Here is a 24,848-nt window from a genome sequence, read left to right as displayed (position 1 = left end):
GTTGTGTTAGTTTCAGGTGTACAGTAAAGTGATCCAATTATACATATACATATATTCATTCTTTTTCAGATTCTTTTCTCATATAGGTTATCACAGAATACTGAGTAGAGTTCCCTGTGCTGTACAGGTCCTTGCCGGTTATCTACCTTACATATAGTACTGTGTGTATGTTAATCACAAGTTCCTGATTTATCCCTCCCCCCAAGTAGCCACTTTTTATATGGGCTTCTTTGTATATTCTTTGTAGGTAAAGAGTTTGAAATGTAGTTACGTGATAGTTTATTATTTAAATTAAAAAAAAATCTACCATATTCTAATTATTCAATATGCTCTTTCTACTTGCTCTGCCAGAAAGTGACAGCTGTGCATGAAAAGTTTCCCCTAGAACCTGGCTTCCATGAAATTTACGTTGTGTTTGTAAACTCTTGGCTTTATGAATTATGATTTATTTAGATGTAAAGAGCCATGAACAACTAACACAGCAGAGATTCCGGAAGTACAGCAAGATTCACATAAGAGTTTAGAGTGTGAGAAAAGTGGCCTCGCAAATCAACAAAAGAAAGATAGGGTCAGTTGCCTATCTGTGTTGGAGGAAACAGCTGTGCATTTACCTAACTTTTTATACAAAAATACATTCCAGATGCATCAAAGATCTAAGTGTAAAATACTAAACCCTAGAATTATTAAAGGAAAAAAGGTTTCTACCTTTGTAATTTTGGTGCAAAGAAGGCTTTTCGGAGAGTGACACAAACCCAAAAGACATGATGAAATGTATTAATATGCTTGGCTTTATTTTTTTTAATCTGGCAAAATATTTCAAAGTCAAAAAAATCTGAAAAAAGTCAAAAGACAAACTGAGGGGCGAATTGCAACATATTTATGAAAGACAAATGATAAATTGTCTGCAACAAGACAAGAGGACACTAAAAAAAAAAAGGAGGAAAGATTCAGGACCATAAGCCCAATTTATGCTGAATCTTTTACAAATATAAAATTATATCTTTGACCTATTTAATGCTTTTTCCCTGAATCCTCTTTTGCCTCTTTTTGAACATTTCTATTCCTGCTTCTATTTTATTCACGTTTGCCAAGTATATCTTTGTCTTATTTTTATTTTTAACGTTTCTGTGTCTATTTTTAGGTGTGTCGTAAGCAAATATCTTCAGATTAAAAAAAAACTCAATCTGAGTTTGCCATTTTGAGGGAAATTTGATCCATGTGCCCTTACTGTAATATGGAATAAATCTGATTTATGTCCTATTTATTTTGTTGCCCTTTTTAAGAAATTGTGTTTAGTATTAGTTTTTGTTTTCTCTTGCAATATAAATGATGTTTTGCCTACTTTAATATTCCATGGTAGTCTAAAGGCTGGCAGCCTCTTTTTAATTCTACCAGTCATAAGTTTAACAACTTACCAAAATAGTTTTAAACACTAACTAAAAGAATTACTAATGTCAGGACATCACTTTTTTTTTGGTCTTTTCTGTTTTCTACTTCTTTTTCTTTTTTCTCCTTCCCATTGTAATGTCTGCTTCCTGAGCCTGGGGTGGGTGAATCCCTGAGTCAGGCTCCAACCGTGGGAGGATTGAGGTAAATTCTGATGACAAGAGGGGTAGCCATCCTGTTTCAAGAGCTGCAGGAAAACCACACTTTTGCTTTCTCCCAGTTGGGGAGAAAGTGGAGCGAACTTCTGCCTTCTCACCCCTTGCCCAAAAGACCCTCCTCGGGAAAATACCAGCCTGACTCTGGCCACAAAGCGCCCATACAAGTTCACTTGTCACTCAAGTGGTGAAAACTCCCCTGTAATGTGAAACTCAAAGTAAGGTAGAAACGTCTTTGGCAAATCTGCAAGAGAACCTGCTGGAGATGGATGTGATCCAGGCTTTTCCTGCAACAGGGCACCGATGATGTTTGCCACCTGTAGGGAATGTGCTGGGCCCCGAAGCCCCGAGAGAGTGAAAATGGACACCCCTGCCTCGGGAGCTCAGTGTCTCAGCACAGCTTAAGCCGGTGCCCGGACAATTATCCTGGGGTTTGGCATATGCTGGGCCGGGGGACACCTGGGAGATGTGGGGTCAGTGAGGTGAGGCTGAGGGTGAGGAGGTGAGAGCCAGGCTTGGGGGCAAGAGGAACGGTGTTGCTGGCAGAGGGAACAGCAAGTGCAAAGGCCTTGGGCAAGAGATAAGCAGGAGCTTGGTGCTCTGAGTGGTGGGATGCAGCCAGGGTTCTTGGATACAAACCACAGAAACTGACTCTGGCGCTGTAGGCAGAAAAGAAGCTTCCTGGAGAGTTACTGTGTGGTCTCAGAGAATCAAAGACACCCAGGCTGGGTGAAGTTCAGGGGCCTGGAGGCTCAGACCATGACCAAATCCTCACCGTAGGAACAGCCCGGGGAGGGAGGCGCTCTCATGGATAGACGATGCATGCTCCCACAGGGAACACCTTCCCGGGACCCTGGAGGCCACGCGCTGGACCGGCCCCTAGCGCTGCTTCCTGGGGGAAGGCCACCTGCTCCACAGTTGAATTCTGGTGCCTGCGCTCCCTTGGCCGAGCCTGGCTCTCTGGCCTGGGTCCGCTTGTCTAGAGGAAGGGCACCTTTGCCAAGTTGCTCCCTGTGTGGAGGGAAGCCTGGGCTGGGACATGGAGTTGACCGAGCCCCCATCTCATGCCCGAGCCCACCTACCAGGGAGGGCAGGGAGAAAGCGTCCAGACTTGGGGGGTCCTGCAGTGAGAGGTGGGTACCAGCTCCTACCCAACCTCATGCTGTGGCATTTCCCAGACAAAGGGAAAGAGTTCAGCAATGGGGAGACCAAAAACTGACAAATGTCCCCTGCATGGAGAGGACAGAGGGCAGAGGGCGGGGCTGCGGCTGGAGAGGGGGCTGGATCACAAAGCAGATTGTCATCTCCGCTTCATGAGCTGAGCTGCTGGCGCAGGGGGCCGTGATGTTCTGGACGCAGAGATCGTCTCACTAGCCCTTCTTTCCTCTCCTCGAGTGGCGGGCGTGACAGATGGTCCCTGGGCATCGCCTCTGAACCGTTAGGGCCCCTTCCAGCAGACGCGTGCAGTGCTTCCTCGGGGGCTGTCTGTTTGAGAGCTGACCCTGTGTGGCCTCTGCCCGTCCTGGGAGGGAGCCCGGGACCAGAGCTGACAGCTACAGCGCCCGAGGGCTGTACGTCTGTAGATGGAGCGGGGTTTGTGGGGAAGTGCTGTCACTTCCATGACTCAGAGCGCATTGAACTTGAATTTGTGAAATCTGTTCCTTTCGTGGGTTTCTACACAGAGAGAAGACATAACGGCAGGTCTCAGAGATCAAGCCAAGCACAGCCAGGATGCAATAGTACAAGGGGCATCCCTGAAGGGCAGCTCCCCGGGGCCGACCTGGAGCCTTACAGGCTGTCGCTGGCTGTGAGCAGGGACCACCCGGGATGCAGGCAGCTAGCAGGGCCCCAGCCCCGCCCCACGGGCACAGAGGGCCTCACCTCAGGTCTCCCTTCCTGCCAGAGGTCACATGCCCACCTGGCTGTGGAGGCCTGCAGAGCCAGAGAGAGGGGAGGACACCGTGCCCGTGCAGTCACTTGGTCACACTGCCCATCAAGCTGTGTGTTTCAAATTTTAAAATAAATTCTGTATTTACTAGGTGAATAATTTAATTGTATTTTTGTGTTAAACTCATTCATTTGCTCAATGTAAACCTTAAAAATATAACACAAGTGTGGTAGCCCTCTTTAGCGTTTGTCATCATTCTTCAATATTCTTGGGGCTCACACCCTGCCCGTCTGGACTCTGGGGGGGCCCTGGCTTTGGGGGGGAGCCTTCCCCACAGCTGGCAGGTCACTGTGTCCCTGACACTCGGGGACACGGGCCTTCAGAGCCTCCCGGGAATTCTGGCATAAGGTTGGCGGGATTCAGGGGTCGGCTGCTACCCCAGGATGGAAACCTCTTTAGGCTTTGAATATACTTGAAGGGGTCCTTGAAGAGAGGTGAAAAGGGCATTTCATCAATTGACTGGAATTTTCCAGAATTCCTCCCCCAGGAGTTTGCTGATTGGGAGAGCTGGGAAGGGGGAAGGAAAGACATTTTGAAAACTATAGCCTCGTTGGGAGTGGACCTGGTGTCCCCTCGCTTAGAATACAGGCCCCCCACCTCCCAGTGCACCCATTACACTCTTTCCCTGGGGGCTCCCGTGTTGTTCCAGAGGAGTGGGCTGGGCAGGACCCTTACCTCGCCCAGCTGGGCACCTGGCCAACAGGACACGTTTCCAGCCCCACTAATCTTGCTTAGCATTTTTGTTCGTTCGTTTGTTTGTTTGTTTGTTGGCTGTGCCTCGCGGCTTGTGGGATCTTAGTTCCCTGACCAGGGATTGAACCCTATCGGGGCCCTGGGCAGTGAAAGCTCCGAGTCCTAACCACTGGACTGCCAGAGAATTCCCCTCCAGCCCCTCTAGTCTTGACTCAAGCTCCTAAGGCTGCAATGGGGGCCAACTTATTATTCTGGGTCTGAGACACACGGGGGTGAGGAGTCCGCTGAAAAGTAAAGAGCCCACAATTCACGTCCCACCACCAGCTCTAATGTGTTAGTGCCTGTGGTTTCAGCGCTATTAAAGAAAATAAAGACACCTGTGTTATCATGGAGACTGTAAATCTGCAGACATGGAGGTGAACGTTAAAACACTGAGGCTGTTGTCTTCTGGAGGGCTGGGGGGATGGTAAGCCAGTCTTTTTCTGATGAAAGAAAGAAAGAAGAGAAAGAGACATACAGGAGAGAGAGAGACAGAGAGAGACACACAGAGACAGAGAGAGAGAGAAAAGGAGGGAGGCAGGGAGGGAGGAAGGAAGGAAGGGAGGAAAAAAGAAGAAAACGGCTAAAGCAGAAGACAAAGGCAGGTGCAAAATCAATCCACAGCAGCAGAAACACATCGATAAAGCAGTAAAGCACAACCTACCAGATTTGGATCCACCCCCGGGGGCCATATGTGTCTGGGCTTTTAAGAAAGGAGGTGTGAGCATCTCCATGGCCGTCTACCTAACCTCCGGGCTGTTTTCATGGAGACCACTCACCCTGTTTCCCAGCCTGGGCGTTGCCATGGCAACCAAGCCGGCACTTTGGAGGGTGAGGAAGATGGCCACTGATTCCACGGATGCTTCAGTGAGATTTACAGCAGGGCCAGGAACCAGCTTGCGGGGGCAGGAGGGAGGGGGCTGAGCATGTTAGCGGCACAGGCCACTTCCCTGAGCGGAGCAAGGCTGGCGGACAGCATCCCTGTGAGTGCGTGCTCTCAGGGTGGTTTTTCAAAGGAACTTTCCAGAAGGGAAAAATTCTCACCGAACCCGTTGTCTAAGGAGACCTATCTCCTGTGTATCTGCTTTCTCAGTATGTCAGGATGTCATGTTTTTCTTTCATATGCAGCGAGGTAAGAAAGGTTTTTGAAAGGAAATTTTTGTAAATACAAAGTGATGTCCTAATGTATGCTAGTTGTGGAAGAGAATTAAAAGATGATAAATTCACGGAGTATAAACATAAAGCTTCCTTTGCTGCCTTGTGCACCTGCCCCTGTGCACCCGAGCCGACAGCTCTCTAGTTCCTGTCCGGTGCTCCCGCGGGACTACAGATTGCAGGTGCGCTGGGGGTGGAGCGATTGTCTCTCCTCTCCACACCCCTTCTGTACCCTGCTCTGCGGTTGGAGCTCTGCAAACCCCGTTTCTCCTTTGCCAGCTGCTCCCTGGGAGACTCTGTCCGTGGCGTGCTAGAGGGAGACTGGAAAACAGGCAGAGGGAAGAGAGCTCGCATCACCCTACCCACCTTCTGTGGCCGACAGCCTCGCCTCCAACTGAGACCACCCCTCTACCTGGCAGCAGCTGTTGGTTTCAGCTTTTGGCCTCCTCTGGCACAACCAGATCCCGAGATGTCAGCACCAGCCAGGCAGAGCTCCTCCGCCCCCCAGGGAACTGTGTCCCAGTCCAGGATGCCCCCTTGAGCACCTGAGGTGTAACTGCAGCCTGCAGAGACCCAGGTCCCAGTGCCCAGTGGGGGCTGTTCCTCCCTAAGCTTCTGGATTCTGATCACCCCACTTTCTTCCCTTTGCTTCTCCAGCCTGAGGGATGGTGGCTGCCTTCTTCACGAAGGGGAGGAAGAAAAGAATTAAATTGACATGAGACAGATTAACAAGAGAAAAATCTAATTAATTTCGTACGTGCAGGAATCCCACATATGTGAGAGGGCCAGAGATCCCACATACATGAGAGGTTGAGACAGAAAGGCAAAGTGAGGGCTGCGTGCCCTCTTGAGCTAAGGAATGGGATGAGCAATTGGATGTTTGCCCTGCTGTAAAGATGGAGCCACTTAGATAAAATTTATCTCTGGTAATAGCTCTTTTTCTGGGAAAAAAATCCCCAATTAAAATTCTTCTAGGTAGTTAAGGGATGGACAGTAGTTTCTCTTGAACCCACAGGGTCTCACTTGCCTTTAGCTCAAAATAATCCTCATGCAAAAGTGTTATATTTGGGGGAAGTTCATTTTGAACCCCTACATCTGTTACCTCAGTTTCCCCTTTTGCCTTCTTAGTCTTCCAATACCTTGTTTGCTAATTCCCTATATTCAATTCTCTCTGTTCAATGATTAATGTAGCTCCTATTTTCCTAATGATATTCTAGCTCCCTGATCATAAAAAGGACAGTGCTCTATATTAATACTCTTCATTATTCATTTTCCTATGATAAGGAAGTATAACCCTCCTCCGTTGATGGACATTTGGGATGCCTCGGGTTTTTACCACTACAAATAATATTGCTATAAGCAGCCTTGAACAAGATCATTATTTCTATGTACAAGAATTTCTGCAGGAGGGATTTCTAGAAATTCCTTCTCTTTTCTTTTTATTTTTTTAATCATTTTTAAAATTTTATTATTTATTTATTTATTTATTTTTGGCTGCATTGGGTCTTCATTGCTATGCACGGGCTTTCTCTAGTTGCAGCAAGCGGGGGCTACTACTCTTTGTTGCGGTGTGCAGCCTTCTCATTGCGGTGGCTTCTCTTGTTGCGGAGCACGGGCTCTAGGTGCACGGGCTTCAGTAGTTGTGGCACACGGGCTCAGTAGTTGTAGCTCGCAGGCTCTAGAGCGCAGGCTCAGTAGTTGTGGTGCACGGGCTTAGTTGCTCCACGGCATGTGGGATCTTCCTGGGCCAGGGCTCGAACCCGTGTCCCCTGCATTGGCAGGCGGATTCTTAACCACTGTGTCACCAGGGAAGCCTCCTTCTCTTTTCTGATTCTCTTCCCATGACTCAGCATAGTCCATCACCCACCTGCTTTATCAGCATATAATCTCAGAATCACTAGTCATTTTTTACTTTCTTCATCTTCTAGTTGCTTTGAATGCTCTATAACCTATTCGTGTTTAAAAATATTGTCCTGTATGCAAAATCTTTACTATCAACAAGGGATAATAAACTTGATTCCCTACAAGGTTTTGCTATGTTAACACGTTCTCGTCTCTATTTACTCTTACGTAATATGAGAGTTAAAAATTTTATCAAGGGGGCTTCCCTGGTGGCGCAGTGGTTGAGAATCTGCCTGCCAATGCGGGGGACACGGGTTCGAGCCCTGGTCTGGGAAGATCCCACATGCCACGGAGTGACTACGCCCGTGAGCCACAATTACTGAGTCTGCGCGTCTGGAGCCTGTGCTCCGCAACGGGAGAGGCCGCGATAGTGAGAGGCCCGCGCACCGCGATGAAGAGTGGCCCCCGCTCGCCGCAACTAGAGAAAGCCCTCGCACGGAAACAAAGACCCAACACAGCCAAAAATAAATAAATAATTAAATAATTTAAAAAAAAAAAAAAACCATGGCTTAAAAAAAAAAAAAAATCTTATCAAACCCAAGCAAATTCATGATATTAAGTACGAATGGCACACCAGACTGAAATTGTTAAATATTCGGGTAGTTTTCTGTTTTCTGCTTAAGAATAAACTCACATTTTAAATTCCTTAGTCAATGTAGTTGAAATGTACCTCAGGGAAAGAAGTGCTGTGACATTTTTCTTAACCCAAGGAAAAAATTCTGTTGAACTTCTATTGTTTCTATAAATTAAATATACACAAGCAAATCTTTTATTATCTTTCCCTAGGGATTTTAAACACAGAAACAAAAGACCATTCTCAATCTCTCTAAATATTTCTGTAATCAGTCCATTTGTGTCTATTTCCATTGCCACCCTCTGGTTCATGTCACCATTGCTTCTTCCTGGGACGGCTGCAACGATGCCCTGACTGGTCTCCCTGTCCCTGTCTTGCCCCTCGAGGACCCGTGACACAGTTCTCATGCTGCCCAAGATTTCCGCCTAGATGTGAGTCTGGCTCTAACACAGGCTGTGCCAGCCCCTCATGGATGGACTGAGCTGGTTTCTAAGTGTGAGCTGGGCAAATCCTATCAATCTTCTCTGCCCCAGGGCATGGCCCCTGGTGTTCAGGGCACAGTCCCCACCTGGACCTTGCCTACCCAGCATTTACCAGCAGCCCCTGCCTGCTTCCCTCTGGCAGGGACTCGTCACCAGAGTAGAGCAGGACCCAGACTCCTGTTGTCATTCTCTGGGCCAGTCAGGAGCAGACTGACTTTGGTTGGCTGGTGAGGTCCCCTCTGAGGCCATCATGCGTTTTCTTTCCACTGTGGTCGCGGAAGCGACCAGCAGCAAGGTTGACTCAGAGGGGCTACCACAGCTGCATACTGCAGGTGTTTCCCTCGGACCTCCGCTGGACCCTCTCCCCATAGGTGAGTCTCACGCTCACACCTGTATCACCTTTTGGCTGCACTCTCCAAAGCCTTCAAAATTTCCCTTACTTACATGAACCAGAAAACCCAGGGTCTGGGGTGTCACTGGGGCGGCTGGATGTCATCAATCAGTTTTATGTAAAGATTATCATAATTTACCTAAATTTATATCATGCCTTATACTTTATAATTCAGGTATAGAATTTAATTTTACCCCCATAACAACCCTGTGAAGTGTGCACACAGGGCTTTTTTTTTTTTTTTAAGTTTTGTAGAAGAGTGAATAGAGATTCAAAGCAGGTAAAAATAACTTGCTTGATGCCCTACTGCCAGGGAGAAGGAGAACCAGGTATCGGATCCAGTTCACTCAACTTCAAGTGCCACAGCGCTGCAACCACGTGGAGTTGCATTGTCACAGAGCAGCGACAGGTGAGTAGGAAACCACAGTTAGAATCTCATCTCTATGGGACTTGCCTTCTGGCAACCTCACCTTTCTGGAATGTGGCTAAAACCAGGAAGCAGAAGACTGTCATCAAAGGAGCAGCCTATGGATGTCTGCATGCCCTTCTGGGGTCACCGGAGATCAACCTAGTTTGGCTTCACTGTTGGCCAAGGGGTTGGGGTTGACCTTCAGTTCTGGGAGGAGAACGAAGATGGAAGTTCAATGGGAGACCAGCTGGAGGCACAGGCCAAGAGGCAAAGCAAGGCCTGAAGCTCAACAGAACCAAAGGACTGATCTGAGGACCAAGGGCAGGAAGGGAGTTAGGGGGCTTGTTGCAGGTTGGAGCTGGGTGGACACGGCCAGAAGGGTGCCGTGATGGGCTATAGAGATGGCCGTGTGTGCCCAAGGGGTCTCTGGTTTCTATGGGCCCAGTGTGCATGGCATTTGGTGGGTTAGGCTGCCGGGGCCCAAGAAGCATGAGCAGAAAGACAGAAAGGCTAGTGAGGGGGCAGGGGCCTCAGGGTGGGAACTGGGAGGCAGAGAACTGGTTTAAAATAGGGGTAGAAACTCAGTTCAGGAATTGGAAGAGCGCAGTGGGGTTTCAGGGAAACCCTCCTGTGTCCAGGGGCCTCTCAGCTTCTAGATCCAACCAGAGACTCCACCGCAAAGACCAGTTAGTCTCGGGGCCCTGAGCTTCCTGACCGGCAGCCTGCTCTGGAGAGGCCTGCACACGGGCCGGGGGGCTGAGCGTGCAGCTTGTACCCAGCAGCGCACACGGCAGAGAAAGAGTCTGGAAAGCTCCATCTGCCTTCCGCCATCCCCTCCTCCCCCTCCACCAGCCTCTCAGGGCTTCTCTCCCTGCATCCCTCTTCCTCTATTTGAGCAATTCTTAAAGACCCACGTTCCTAACTTTTGCTTCTCAATCATAAACACCTTCATTCAAGAACAAGCCCCTCCATGTTTCCCCTTGGCTCTGCAAATACATACAGATAAATGGTGGATAATAAAATAAAGGTATGGCCCTGGTGGGCCTGGAATAACTCAACAGAGGGAGATTTCACAATGGCCTACAGGATGGGCAGCAGGGATGAAGATGCCTGGGACCTTGCTGTAAAGGTGGGCATTCTGAGGATGGCTGTGGAAGGTCCTCCTCCCTTGGGAATATCCGCAACACTCCTCTGTTTCAGCTGCCTCCCCTCACGTACCTGAGGTGCCCTCAGCATGGAGTCAGTCTGGGTCTTGACCTCCATCTACGGTCAGAGAGCATGGGCCTCGCACACCTGCAGCATTTTGAGCCCCTGTTTTACCAGATGTCTTGGCACTGGTGGTATCACTGGGGCCCTCCTGCATCCAAAATCAGTAGAAGAAATAAATAGTCAAATTACATGGGTTCTACCAGGAATGGATAAAGAAGATGTGGTACATATATATAATGAAATATTACTCAGCCATTAAAAGGAACAAAACTGGGTCATTTGTAGAGACGTGGATGGACCTAGAGACTGTCATACAGAGTGAAGTAAATCAGAAAGAGAAAAACAAATGTTGTATACTAACGCATGTATGTGGAATCTGGAAAAATTGGTATAGACAATCTTATTTACAAAGCAGAAATTAGAGACACAGACATAGAGAATAAACGTATGGATACCAAGGGAGAAAAGGGGGTGTGGGATGAATTGGGAGATTGGGATTGAATATATATACTATTGATATCACATATAAAATAGATAACTAATGAGAACCTACTGTATAGCACAGGGAACTCTACTCAATGCTCAATGTTTTCCTTCCTAAATGGGAAAGAAATCCAAAAAAGAGGGGATATATGTATACGTATAGCTGATTCACTTTGCTGTACAGTAGAAACTAACACAACATTGTAAAGCAACTATACTCCAATAAAAATTAAAACAAATAAACAAATTACATGGGTTCTACTTTATTGCTGGGGTAATGTAAAGGCTCAACATTCTAAGCCAGGGAGGATTTCAGACTGGCCCTGAGTGGTTCTCAGGAACAGATAAGAAAATAGAAGGTGACAGAGCCTGAAACGCCTGTGATGTGGTATGGCAGTCGACTGCGACATGGCTTAATCCAGAAAGAGCTTTGATTTGAGACTGCTGCTCAGAAAGGCTCTCTCGAGTTGGATGGAAGGAAGCCAACTGCGACAAAATGTCCTATCAATTTTGTTTTACACCCAAGAAGCCTGTATGACCTTCTGATGAGAGTAACTGAAATGTCCATTGACCACATGTATCCCCCAAAGAGTGTCAGGCCTCCTAGCACGTGACCACAGCTGGAATATTGCCAGGGCCCTGAGTTAGGTCCACAGAGAATTGACAAGAAATGCAAATTAGGTGCCAATTCATAGTGGTTAGAAAATTTCCATTTAAATTGCTAATCAAGCTGAATCCACTTGCAAATGTAGAAATCAACATGTACATAAAGTATTTGGAAAACTGCAGAGCTCTGTAGAAGACACGGCATCTACTAGCCTGTGTAAATGGAATGGAGAAGCAGCAATGTCTTAATACAGACACTCACCCTCCGCCACAACCCCCCCAAAATCATCCAGCTATGTTACTGTTGAGCTTTTTAGAAAGCCTCTGGGCCGGCTTTTTTGTTGTTGTTCAGTAAATTTATTTATTTAATTTATTTATTTTTGGCTGCGTTGGGTCTTCGTTGCTGCGCACGGGCTTTCTGTAGTTGCGGCGAGCGGGGGCTACTCTTCGTTGTGGTGCGTGGGCTTCTCATTGCAGTGGCTTCTCTTGTTGCGGAGCATGGGCTCTAGGTGTGCGGGCTTTAGTAGTTGTGGCACGCGGGCTCAGTAGTTGTGGCTCGCGGGCTCTAGAGTGCAGGCTCAGTAGTTGTGGCGCACGGGCTTAGCTGCTCCGTGGCATGTGGGCTTTTCCTGGACCAGGGCTCGAACCCATGTCCACTGCATTGGCAGGCGGATTCTTAACCACTGAGCCACCTGGGCCAGCTTTTCTAAAATGCCTTTCTCGGAACAAAAATCTCCCATAAGATGGTTATTAATGTGTACTTTACACTCGTACACATACACACAGAGTGAAAGAAATGGAAGAAACAGCATCCTGTATGCCTTCGAGGAAAATCAAAACACATAATGGTACATTCCAAATTCTGAGAAGTTCTGGGAACAGAAACCTGCTTACCTTGGTTGATTTAATGCACCATTTCCAAGAGGCAAGATCAGAGAAGGCTCACTTTTGGTGGAGCCCCTATTCACCCCTTGGGTGTGCACGTTCGGAAGTGCCGCCAGCTGTGAGTTCGGCCACCAGCAATGTAACTGCTCACACTTTCACAGGGAGGCAACGCCCACACCAGTAAGGAGGGAAACAAATCACAGCTGCTCCTCATTAAGCCCACACCCATTCCAAATAAGCAACTGCTTTGCAAGCTTCCCATCTGTTCTGTTTATGTCTAAACGAACCCCCCTCCCCCATCAAACTGAGAAACGGATGATCTGTGTTAAATGCCTTTAATCATTGCACTGAATTGACAAGAAACATCGTCGTTCTCTCTCCTCTGCTCCACAACCCACAATGGCACCCCATTGCCCCACAGGTGACCTCATCATTCTGGATCTCAAAACCTCCTGTACCCTGAGCCCACTGTGCCTGTCCTGCCTCTTCTCCCGGACCACTGTCCTTGCTTCATGCAGTCTGATTGCCCTTCTCATCACTCCCCTCAGCACCATGTCTTCCCTCTCCACTTATCTAGAGCGGGAGTCAGCAGACCCTCTCCCCAAAAGCCAGGCAGGAAATATTTTAGGTTGTGTAGGTCATATGGTCTTTGAGGCAACTACTCAGCTCTGCCATTGTAGCATGAATGCTGCAGCGACAATAGGTAAACCGATGAGAGTGGCTGAGTTCCAATAAAACTTTATTTATAAAAACAGGCAGTGGGCTGGATTTAGTCCACGGGTTGTAGTGTGCCAACCCTGACCTATATGATTTCCCATTTTTAAAGGGAGATTTCTGGTCCTATTCTGTGACTCTTTCATCCATCACTTCAGCAAACATCCTTCATTTTACTTCCTCACTGGTCATAAGGAAAAGTCAGAGATTTAATCTGAAGTACCAACTTGTGTCCTGGGTTTTACTTACAATATTTCATCGAATTCAATAATTCAGTGATTATTACTCCTGCTCTGCAGATGAGCAATCCAGGCGCAGAGCACCACACCTATGGTCAAACGGCTAGTGGGAAATACACTCAGGTTTAATCCAGTTCTGCGTGATTCTACCTCGTTCATCTTCAGTGCCCTACATTGAGCTGGGCTGCCCTCAAGTGCATCCACAAACACCATCTTGTCTGAAAGCTGCAACACCACAGGGATGTAGAGACTGCAATTATCCCTGTTTGCAGAAGTGTAAACTGAGACTGAGTTATCAGGGATGCACTCATGTCTCACAGCTGTCTGCTGACAAGGTCAATACCCACACACACATATTTAGTCTCCAAAGTCTATTTCACTGGGTCACGCTGATTTTGGTCAGCAAAAGAGGTCCCTCCTTGTGAACCTCACAGGCCAGCGAAGCTTAGTGAAGCTTGTCAAGATGTTCTGAGCACGTCAATTTGCAGCCTAACTCTGAATATAAGGGGAGGTTAGGACCACTCAGAAGAGGTTCATTCACTCTTGACCCCTAACTTAGGAAGATCAAGGAGAGAATTTTGGAAAAAATTCAATCTGGGCTTTTGTTCTCCAGAAAACTATTGGAAGATGCTAATTAATTAACAAACATCCTTCTCTCCCGTTTCTGAATTGATTGAGAACAGACAGAATATTGTGTGGATGTTACTGGTAAAGCTACAGTAGAGAACTCTAACACCACTTTAATCTAGAACTTGAGAACTCGTTACCCAAACCAGTTCCCCAAGCACAGGCATAAAAGCTGAAGTCAAGAGAGCAGAGATCTGATTGAGCCTGACAGAAGCAGGCCCTGTTTATCTGTTTACTGCACAGAAACTAAAGCCCATGATGCCCTTGGTTGCATGGAATGGCTCTGTCCCACAGCTAACATTCCCAAGAGATGTCCAGTTGCCCAAGGTTTGTCATTCAGACTAGGCATTGAGCCTTCCTTGGGGAAGATATAAAGTGTGTGTGTGTGTGTGTGTGTGTGTGTGTGTGTGAGAGAGAGAGAGAGAGAGAGAGAGAGAGGGAGAACACAGAGAGAGAGATTGTTTGCATGCTCCCTCTGAACTAGTAGAGGGAGTTCCCTCATAGAAATAGAAAGCTAGAGGAATAAGTTTTCCCTTGCATTGACTAGCTCTCACGAGGTTATGCCGTGTAGCAAACAATCCCTCACACTGTAGGACTTACAGCTACAAAGATTGATTTCTCATTTCGTTACATGTTAATTGGCTACAGTGCTATGGCTCCGTTCCATATGTCTTCCTTATCCTGAGATGCCTCAGGAAGCAGCCCCATGTGAATTTCTTGGCAGAAGGAAAAACACAAGAGATCCGGCAAGGAGCATGTCTATGTCATGTTTCATATGTCATTGATCAAATCAGGTCACATGGCCAAGTCCAACATCATTGGGGCAGGGATGTATAGTCTTATCACAGGAAGGTAGATCCCTGGGAACAAAAGCACAGTCTACCCCACACCCTCATAGCAACAAATCTGCATCAGAGTAGACTAGGAGAATGGTAAAGGATTCCCTAAAGAATGGTAAGTGGTGTTTTCCAACTTCACTTTCCCAAGTCAGTGGCTCAGTGACCAATTCCAGACATGTTGAGAACAAATGAAATGTGGTATGTATGACAAATTTAAGTTGACTTCTAAAATGCTCTTAAGTCTGTCTACTTCCATTTATTTTAATGTTCCCATCTTGGTCCATGTCACAGAACCTTTCCCTGGTCTCCTTCCTTTAAGTTGGCCCCTCCAATTCATTCTCAATACTACAGTCAGAGTGAGCTTTCTAGAGCACAATCCAGTCCTGTCATTCTCTGTGTAAAACACTTTTGTACCTGCAACTTGGACTAAAAAATATAGCTAATATTTTTTGCTCACTATGTTCCAGACATGTTTCTGAAATAATATATGTATTATTTTATTTAATCCTCATGGAAACACCACTAAATACTGCCTTTTACTAGTACTTAATAGACAAGGGCCAGAGACCCAGAAAGATTAAGTAACTTTCCCCTGTTGAGGCAGGGTTTCGAATCCAAGAAGAGTGAGTCTGTGGTAGCCAACCTCCAAGATGGCCCCCAACCATCCCATCGTGTACTCCCTTCTCACACCGTGTCAGGGTTGGCTATGCGACCAAAAGAAAATGACAGAAGTGATAGTATGTGACTTCCAAGGCTAGGTCATAAAAGATATTGCAGCTTCTGCCTTGGTGTGTTTCTGAGATCACTCTCTGGAGATGGGCAGCTGCCGTGTTATGAGGAAACTCAGGCAGCTCTATGAAGAGGCCCACGTGATGAGGAACTTATGTCTCCTGCCAACAGCCAACAAGGAACTGAGGCCTGACGAGTGGTGCGAGTGAACCACCTTGGAATCAGGTCCTCAAGACTTGAGATGACCACAGCCCTGGCCAACCCCTGACTACTGCCTCAGGAGAGACTCCAGGCCCAGAAGCATCTAGCTAAGCTGCCTGCAAAATCTTGAGCATGGGAACTACAAGGTGATAAATGTATATTGCTTTAAGCTACAAAGTTTGGGGGTATTTTGTTACACAGCAGTAGGTAACTAATATAGTACAACCCTCACACTCAACCCAGCTCTTAAGACCACTGGGCAGAACGCAATGGTATCCCACTACTACGGAGTATGACAGAGAGTGGAACTTCCTATGGACAAAATTCAAGCCAGGAGCAGAAGATAAGATGGTAAGATGTTACAGGCCAAACTAGGATAGTCAAGGAAATAATCACAGAGAAGACAACACTTGATGAGAGACCTGGAGGTGGTGATGCAGTGAGCCCCCTGGTTATGTGGGGAAGAGCCTTCCAGGAAGGGAACAGCAAGTGCAAAGGCCCTGAGGTGAGTGTGCCTGTCATGTCCAAGGACACTGAGGAGGGTCACGTGGCTGGAAGGAATGAGTGCAGGGGTGTGAAGTAGGATACAAGATCCGAGAAGGACCAGATCAAGCAGTGGCCTCAAGTGTGATGTTCAGGACCTTGGCTTTCAGGCTGAGTGAGGTGGAAAGCCATTGGAGGGCTTTGATGAGAGGAGTGATTCCATTCAACTCATCTTTACTGCCTTCCTGCATTCTTAACAATAATTGTTGAACAGAATGAAGCAATTGTAGCTAATACTACTTAGCTGATGGCCATGTGCCAGGCATTAGATAACACACTCTACCTGAATTAAAGGTGTTCACAGGACATCTCTGGACATCCCCAATCTACAGGTGGGGAAACTGAGGAGGTAGAGTGGCCCTTGTGTGGTCATACAGCCAATGAGCACTGGAGCTCAGTCTGAGCCCAGGCCGTCTGGACTTCCTGATGAAGGAGTTATTGTTAATATGAATCAAAGTCAAACGTGAGGCTGATGATCAACACAGCTCTTCTTCTAATAATACTTAGTCCCGCGAGACCACCTCCTGCCGTGAGTTCCTTGCCCGGCCCCACCGTTGATTCTTTGTGCATCATCCCCAGGCATCTCATGGGCCAAGGGAGACAGCACCGCCTGTGGCCCAGATGGACTGGAATTTAACACCTGCTTCCACAGTCTCTCTAGGCCAATAGTGAAGCTTCTATGACCTCAACTTCCGTGACAGTCAGGATTGCTGTATGAATCATGTAACACAGGATAAACACTAAATTAATACCAATAGCTATGATTTTCTTTTCATCGTTATTTGGGGGGAAATCTAAAATCTGTATCTACACATACTGCCTTTTAGATGATGTATTACAGTATTCCATACGGAGAAGTATATTCCATGTGCTCTACAGGGTCTGAGTAAAAGGAACTAGATTTTGGTTTTTGTCCTAATAACCTCTCATTGTTGGTTTCATCCCAACGACGTGACTGTTCTAAACAATGGCAAACATCAATGCAGCTCTTTATGAAGACAGATTCTTTCTGTCAAAAGCCATTAGCATTTAATATACTCACTCCTTAGTGGCCAGAGAGAGATGTGATAATGGAGATTTAAAAAATGAGTTTGTCACAAAGCAGACCAGTGACATTCATCTTGCTATAGAATCTCACCGTCTAATGGGGTTCTCCCTGGTTCTGCTGACGAGGTTCTTTTTTTAAATGGACTTCCTTAGTCACACATGAGCGTCATTGACTAACACAATCTATCAGGGCCTGATCTTACTTCTTATTAATACCCCCACGTGGGTGCTGGGGTCCACCAGGCACCTGCACCATTATTTTCAAATCAATCAGTGGTTTCCCAGATCATCATATGGAGCTTTCAAGTGATGATATTCGTGCATCAAAGACATCGCACTTGAAACATTCAAGGATTCCCAGCCACGAAACACATGATGGCAGAAAACAGTAGCCAGGGACTATTTAAGGACTCATCATATCATAATGTTTTGTGGCTTTTTTCTCAGAAAGAATGAAAGATATCTCTTCGGTGTCTCCTAGTGGAGAAAAATTTCTCAGAGAAGCCTAACTCAAGTAGAGCCTTGGAAGGTCAATCTTTTAAAAGAAAATAAGAACGCTTGGGTCCTCATGACACAGACATGTAGCATCTCAGCTCCCACCCCCCATAGCTCTGTCAGGGCGCGTAAAGTAGATCCAGCTGGACAGGCAGATGCTCCCCAGTCAAGGCGTTTCTAGTTTCCTTGACCTTGTGCACTTCTCGTGGTGGCCTGGGAGGCGATGCTACGGACACAATGTCTAACAGAGAAGAACAATGATAAACAAAGGAGGTTCAGCTCCAAAACTGAGGATGGAAGTTCTGGGTGAGGCAGGGTAGTCAGAGCAGAAACATGCAAGTTGGACCATGCATCCTCTGAAAAGACAAGTAAAGGAGAAAAGAGTAGATGGGCGCGATAAACAAGATGGCAACAAGGTCAGGCGACAGGGTTTGAAAAGTAGGGCAGACAGACTAGAACCCACGCCCTGTGAGAGGAGGATGGTACTGGGTGGGCGGCCTGGAGCTCCGGATAGAGGGGCCCTTTAAACGCCCCTCACAGATCCAGCGCTGCTCCGGGTCTCTGCGCTGCCTTGATCTCCCTCCACCTGTTCCCAATGGGCCATCCTCACTACACCTTTGCACTTTCTAGGCTGTTCCGTTCCTCTTTGCCTTGACTTATTCAACCCCCTTCAGGCACATACAGGTATTTATTGAGCACCGACCATGTGCCACTGCGTGTTCCAGATGTTGGCGATCCATGGGTGAGGGACAGCACGAGTGGGGTTCCACTCCTGCGAGGGTGACATCACAAACAAGGAGCCCCACAGGTAATTATACCCTTGCCCCTGCATTAAGTGCTAACGACGTGATGACCAGAGAAGAGCCAGGAACGTGGATTTGCCCAGAGTGGACGAGGCGGGTCCCAGCAGAGAGGCCAGCTCCCAGAAGGCAGCGGATCAGAGGGTGGCCCGAAAGGCGCGTGGGGAGGGGGACGGCGACACAGGGTGGGGCTGTCTGGGGGAGGGTCTGGTGCGCCAGGAGGAGGAGTGTGGAACTTGTGTGGAAGGTAAGGGAAATCCCTTTCCTCTGCCTGTTGATCCTCCCCTTCCTGGAAGGGGCTAACCCACTTTCCTGACTCGCTTGGGGTACGTCCTAGCAGGTGGGCTCCCAGAGCAGAGGATGACGTCCCATCATTGCCATGGGCACAGGGTCTCACACGTGGCAATGGGTCGAACTCACACGTTTGTGGAATGAGTGACGGAGTAAACAAAAGATGAATGGATGGAAGAATGACAATATTACACCCCTGACTATAGGAAAGAATCTTGGTCTCTGGATATGGCTTTTTGGTCTGAAATGCTGCATTGGTACCCAAAATGATCTTTAAAAACCTCCCTATTCTACAAGGGTTCCTTATATGGGAGTAGGAGTCTCCTCAACAAATCCTGCAGCATCAGACAGCTCAGGACTTTCGTCCAGCTGGGTGCTCTGTCCCCTGGTGGGGAAGGGAGGGAAGGCGTGGTGAGAGCTGGTGGGGTCCTGACGGCGGGTTTCGGGGACCATTATTACCAGGGCCGTTTGTTCCGTCCTTACTGGGCAGAGCCACCCGTTCCGGGCTGCCTTCCCGCCCCTAGTGTGCACGCGCAGTTTGTAAACTCGTTTTAACAGAGGTTAAGCAAAAATCTGTTTGAGAATATAAATGAACTGGTGATGCATACGGTGTTTTAAGGCTAAATGAATTGACTTTGGATGAAGTCTATTGTGCTCAGTGTTTATACTGTACACTATTACACACATGCAGTTACACAACCCCAGAAAGAGCCATGTGGTAATTACGACTAGAATCCGAAATTGCACTGTTAAAACCCTCTGAATGGGGCTTCCCTGGTGGCGCAGTGGTTGAGAGTCTGCCTGCCAATGCAGGGGACACGGGTTCGAGCCCTGGTCTGGGAGGATCCCACATGCCACGGAGCAACTAGGCCCGTGAGCCACAACTACTGAGCCTGCGCGTCTGGAGCCTGTGCTCCGCAGCGGGAGAGGCCGCGATAGTGAGAGGCCCGCGCACCACGATGAAAAGTGGCCCCCGCTCGCCGCAACTAGAGAAAGCCCACGTACAGAAACGGAGACCCAACACAGCCAAAAATAAATAAATAAGTAAAAATTAAAAAAAAAAAAAACCCTCTGAATGGGTCTGTATTTATTGACCTGGGAGACGGTCATTGTCACAATTTAGCCCAGAAAACTGGTTATAGAAGGAGCTGTGCTTACACTCCCTGATAAACCGAGTGTCTGAATGTTTGCCTGGGCAAGTGAAAGAAAACTTTGTGAAGGGTGATGATAAAATGCGCTTTTAAGTCATAATATATGTCATTTTTGGTTCTTTTTTAATCTATATTTTCTAACTTCTCTACTGTGTATTTCTGCATTTCTCACCCAATTTTCTTTAGTGAAGCACAGTCTAGTTAATTTCCAAATATGGCAAGTCAAAAAAGAAAAATTTTTAACCATAAAAGGGGGTAACTCCTCACATTTTCATTTGGTTTTCAAAGGATTTTTCTCATTCCCATCCCTCCCTCCTGACATAGGGATCTTTAGAACATTTGGAATCCTGAGGGTAAAAACATAGTGGCTGACTCATATTAAACTAAGGTGTCCCAGTTGGTGAAACCCACCTGCAGAATCCTTGACAGTTTTTTTTCAGTTATTATCTGTCATCCCCAGTGTGTAGAAACAGCCCTCCTTGTTGGTCAGTTTTCTTACCTTTTATCATGTGCTGTGTGTGTGTGTGTGTGTGTGCGTGCGTGCGTGTGTGTGTGCATGTGTGGTAGGGGTTGCAGTTTTATGGCTGCCTTTACATATGATGTTTGAAATACATTTCTTTCCACTTTAAAATGTCAGTATCTTGACTTTCACTCCTACTCTGGTTCTCCTGAGCCATTCAGCTTGCCTACATATATTTCCTAATATCAAATATTGTATTTTAAAAGCCCTTCCCCAAACCTCTCTGAGATTCCTTCTTGAACCATTTAAGAAACTTACACCTCACCCCAGTGTGTTTACAGATTAGGTTTGTGGATTAGGAAAAAAGTGGTCAGCACCATAGTTGCTTCTGTTGCAAATTTCCTTTTCCTCCCTTATTGTAATAACTGATGAAACAGTTATGAGCGTTCTAGAAAGCCCCGTCTGCCTCATCACGCGTGGATGCAGTTGGAAGTGCAGATGTGCACTCAGTGAGCTTTCTTTCAACCCTCAGTCCCACCCTTCCAGCTTCCTTGCTGGCGTACCTAGGTGCCCAGCTCAGGGCGTGGGTGCTTTCTTTGTGTTTGCTGGGTCACGCCTAGTGCATTAGGGCTGGCTCGCTCACTTCCTTCTGCAGATACTGATGGAGGGGCCCCATGTGCCAGATGCTCAGGGGACAGCAGTGGGAGGGGGCACAGGTGAGGAAGATGGCGAGCTGCCCTTGAGAGCTTACAGCCTGCGGGGAGAGACCGGGAAATACCTGCTGATAGCTTCTTGGTCTTGAAGAGTCCACAAGCAGGGAGCAGCTGGGACGCCCCTCACTTGTCTTGAGGGAGCCGGGCTCCCCTGGAGGAGGTGGTCTCTGGATCAGGCTCCAGGGAAGGTGGGTGTCAGCCAGGGAGAGGATGGGAGACTGCAGGGTAGGATCTGGGGAGGGGCACCCAGCTCAGGGCTGAGGGGCCCGAAGGAGAGGTTGGTGCTCAGGACAGGTGGGGAGGGGGACGGGAGGTTAGAGGTGGGATCACTGGGGTAAGGGAAGGGCAGTGTGAGGAAGGTGAAAAGATCTCAAGAAAAGTTGAAGAAGCGGTGAATCTGGCCTGGAGAAGACTCCTGGGGGTTGGTGAGCTGCCTTCAGATGCCTGAAATGTGGGTGACAGGGGAGACGGATCCTGTATCTTTCCAAGTAATGGAAATAGAATTAATGACTGCAGGGGAGAAGGAGGAACATTTGAGGATGCATATCAGCAATGACAGCGGTTTACTGAGTAGGACTTTACATATGTTACCTCACTTAATTCTCTCAGCAATGCTATGAGGTGGGAACTATTGTTATTCCCATTTTACAGAAGGGGTAACTGAGGCCAGAGCGGTTAAGTAAGGTACCCAGCATCATGAGCTGCTAAGTGGTGGAGCTGGGATTTGAAACCAGGAAGGCAGGTTCCCAAGCCTGTGCCAATGAGAGCCAAGCAACCATGGGATAGGAAGCCACCTTCTAAGGCAGAGAGGTTTTCATCATTGGAAATTTTCTAGAAGGGGGAGGTAGAGCGGGTTTTGCGGATGCCTCCCCAGCACTTACACCCCCTCCTTCCCCAAAAAACTCCAGTTTGCATTTGGGCATCTAAAGGGTCCCGGGAAAGATGACTGACCCTTGCCGTCGGGAAGAGTTTGGTCCATGTTTGCACAGCACATGGTCACCGGGCTGCTTGACCAGAGCTTGCTCGAAGCTCATCACCTCTGGGCGTTTAGTGATTATTTCTGACTGCGGGGTATTGATTGGAAGGAAGAGTGGAAGGTATCAAGGAATTAAGTTGTTAACTTTGGGAGGAAATATGCCGATCAGACAGGTCTTGAAGAGAGAGAAGCTGACCTTTTGAGGCGGGAGAGAGAAAACAGGCAGATCTGAGTTCTGCCAACCGCTAGAGGAGGCACGGGGAACCTGCAGGCTCACGCCCACCCCCCTGCCCTGGCCACAGCCCCCCACGTTATGACAATAGCATCAGAGGTGAGCAAAAACACGTGCAAATGAAGGACCATTTATTAAGAGGGTGCCGTGTTAGCTGTGTCTCGGGGAACCTGGGAAGAGCCCTTGCCGCAGCAAGAAGGATGGTTTGGAGAAGAAAACGGCTCATCAGAGAAGGGTTTCGTGATCCTGCGGGCTCCATGGCTTCTCAGGACAGTTGGCCTGAGCTTCTCCGGTTGCCTCGGTAGGTTCTAGGTTGGTCACAAAAGAAATAAGCAGTTTCATATCCATATGTCGCTTATTCGAATCACTGGCTCACGTTCTGGGGGGACCATGGGCTGAAGGGAGGAGAGCTTGCACTCCTGGGCCCCCAGGAAGGTTGGCCAGGGTTCCCAGCAATGCACACAGCTCACTACTCAATTGGCTTCTCTGCCCGACCCCTCACGGACCGCAGCAGGAGATGGGGCTGTGCACTGATGGGTCCCCCACTGCTAAGACATAGTTCCGCTTTGTTTCTTGCAAGCCGAAGTATGCTAACTGGTTTGGTTGAGGTCTTGTTGCCATCTGTCAGGGATGCTGTCAAAGGAATCACTCTTTCGGAAGGTGGATCTTGGGACCTTTGCTTCAACTGTAAGATTCCATTATTTCCTTGGTAAGATTCAATATAATGCAGTTTTATTTTTTTCCAAAATGCAGGTGTGAAACACCCTTAAAGACGTGGTCTTAATTATTTTATCCTCGCAAACATGTCAGAGACAAAAAGATATAAAGCACTTTAACCTAAACTTCTGCAACTTTGTTATCACCGGTAGGATTGCTATCCTGGGTGTGAGAGGCTTAAACTAGAAATAAACTTGCTCACATACGCCTCAGAAAGCAGAATTCTTAAGCTGACTTACAGCACAGCTTCACAAGGCAAGTTCAAGCTAACATCTTGAAATTTTAAATGGCGGTACAAAGAAATTACTCTCATTTTCTTGGGCTTAAAATGCAGTAAGTGAATCAGGGAAATTTGAATTGAGTACTCGATCTTTATATGTTTGAACAAGTGATATAAATTATGGTTATTTTTAACAGGATTATGAAGATTAGCTAAATCATTTGAGAGTGCAAGATGTCCAAGTTCAAAGCCAAGCATAATATACTTGCAAAGATAAGTATAATTAGAGTGGAAGAGGGCAATGAAAAATTAATAGCGTTTTAAGGTCAAAGACACATGCAGATGTGTATAATCCACAAATCCTCTCCTGGAAGACTCCATCCTACCAATTCCCTTGATCTTGACATTCTCCAGTGTGTTTTTCATTCTTTAGACTCTCCCAGAGTGCAGGTGCAGACAGCATCCTTTGGTAGGGCAGGGGAACAAGTGGCCAGGAGGCCCACACGGTGAGAAGAATCAGCCTTGAGCAGGACTCCGCTCTCAGAGAGAAGGTGCTCAGTTGTACCACTAGAGGGAGCCCACAGTACACAAGATGATGGTTATTAGGGCTGGAAGGGAAGGGGGAGTCAGAGAGAGAGATGGAGAGAGACAGAGACAGAGAGAATTCACAAGAGCCTGGGCACCTAAGATAATAGAAGACCCTCATAGGCTGGGAGGAAAGTCTGCTGTCTGTTAATGAACTTGTAGTGAGAAGCACAGGAGATAATTGGAAATCCTGTTGTCAATCTGAACGTAAACACCCTAAACAATTTTTGCAAACAATTTCTAAGGCAAATAAGCAAAACATGGTGTTGTAATAATACTCTAGGTCTGTCACCTCAGATTATATTCACAAAATCAGGGTATGAAAGTAAGGGGTGGCCAATTCTTTCCAGAGTTATTGTGACTTTTTTTTTTTACTCTGATAATTAAAGGAAGATGGGTATAAACACAATTTTTATAAACCTAAAGTAGAGGCTAACTGGATTAAGAACAGAATGTCTCTTCTTTCAAATACAAGAAAAAGGAAATATGTATATATATTTCTAAAAGATGGGAAATGAAGGGAACAACAATGGGCCCCCAAATAGAGAAACTGTGACACCACAGGGCAAGAACAAGTGGAAGAGAATTGTTTGAGTTCCAGAATTTTAAAAATGAGACTTATATTTGGGGGGAGGGGAATAGCAATTTTCTGCATATAAAAGGCACACTTAAAGCAAAAGAAGGGTGAAGGATTACAAATGAAGGTCTGGGCAAAGGTACATCAGGCAAGAAGACAAAACACCTACAACAGGGAGGAAAATCGCGTTGGGCACGTCCTCTATCCTCATCGGCCGGCCGAGCTCCTGCACTCAGGCTTCACTCCACCTGTGGGCCAGCACATCTGCACCGGTGCAGACCAGACATCTAACAGCCCGCCCGACATCGCCAGGAG

At 47.2% G+C, this 24,848-nt stretch overlaps 1 long non-coding RNA gene across 1 annotated transcript; it reads right to left on the bottom strand.

Moving 5' to 3' along the window:
- Positions 1-297: 297 nt before the first annotated feature.
- On the bottom strand, positions 298-7,507 carry LOC309630407. Its single transcript, XR_014245648.1, has 2 exons — positions 5,849-7,507; positions 298-5,757 (listed from the first exon to the last, which is right to left on the bottom strand). It is a non-coding gene; the product is annotated as an uncharacterized lncRNA (long non-coding RNA).
- Positions 7,508-24,848: the final 17,341 nt, after the last annotated feature.

This window comes from Balaenoptera borealis (genome assembly GCF_965194805.1).
Source record: "Balaenoptera borealis genome assembly, chromosome: 6".
Lineage (NCBI taxonomy): Eukaryota > Metazoa > Chordata > Mammalia > Artiodactyla > Balaenopteridae > Balaenoptera > Balaenoptera borealis.
Note: the sequence above shows the minus strand (reverse complement) of the source record. Positions and strands in the feature narration are given on the sequence as shown.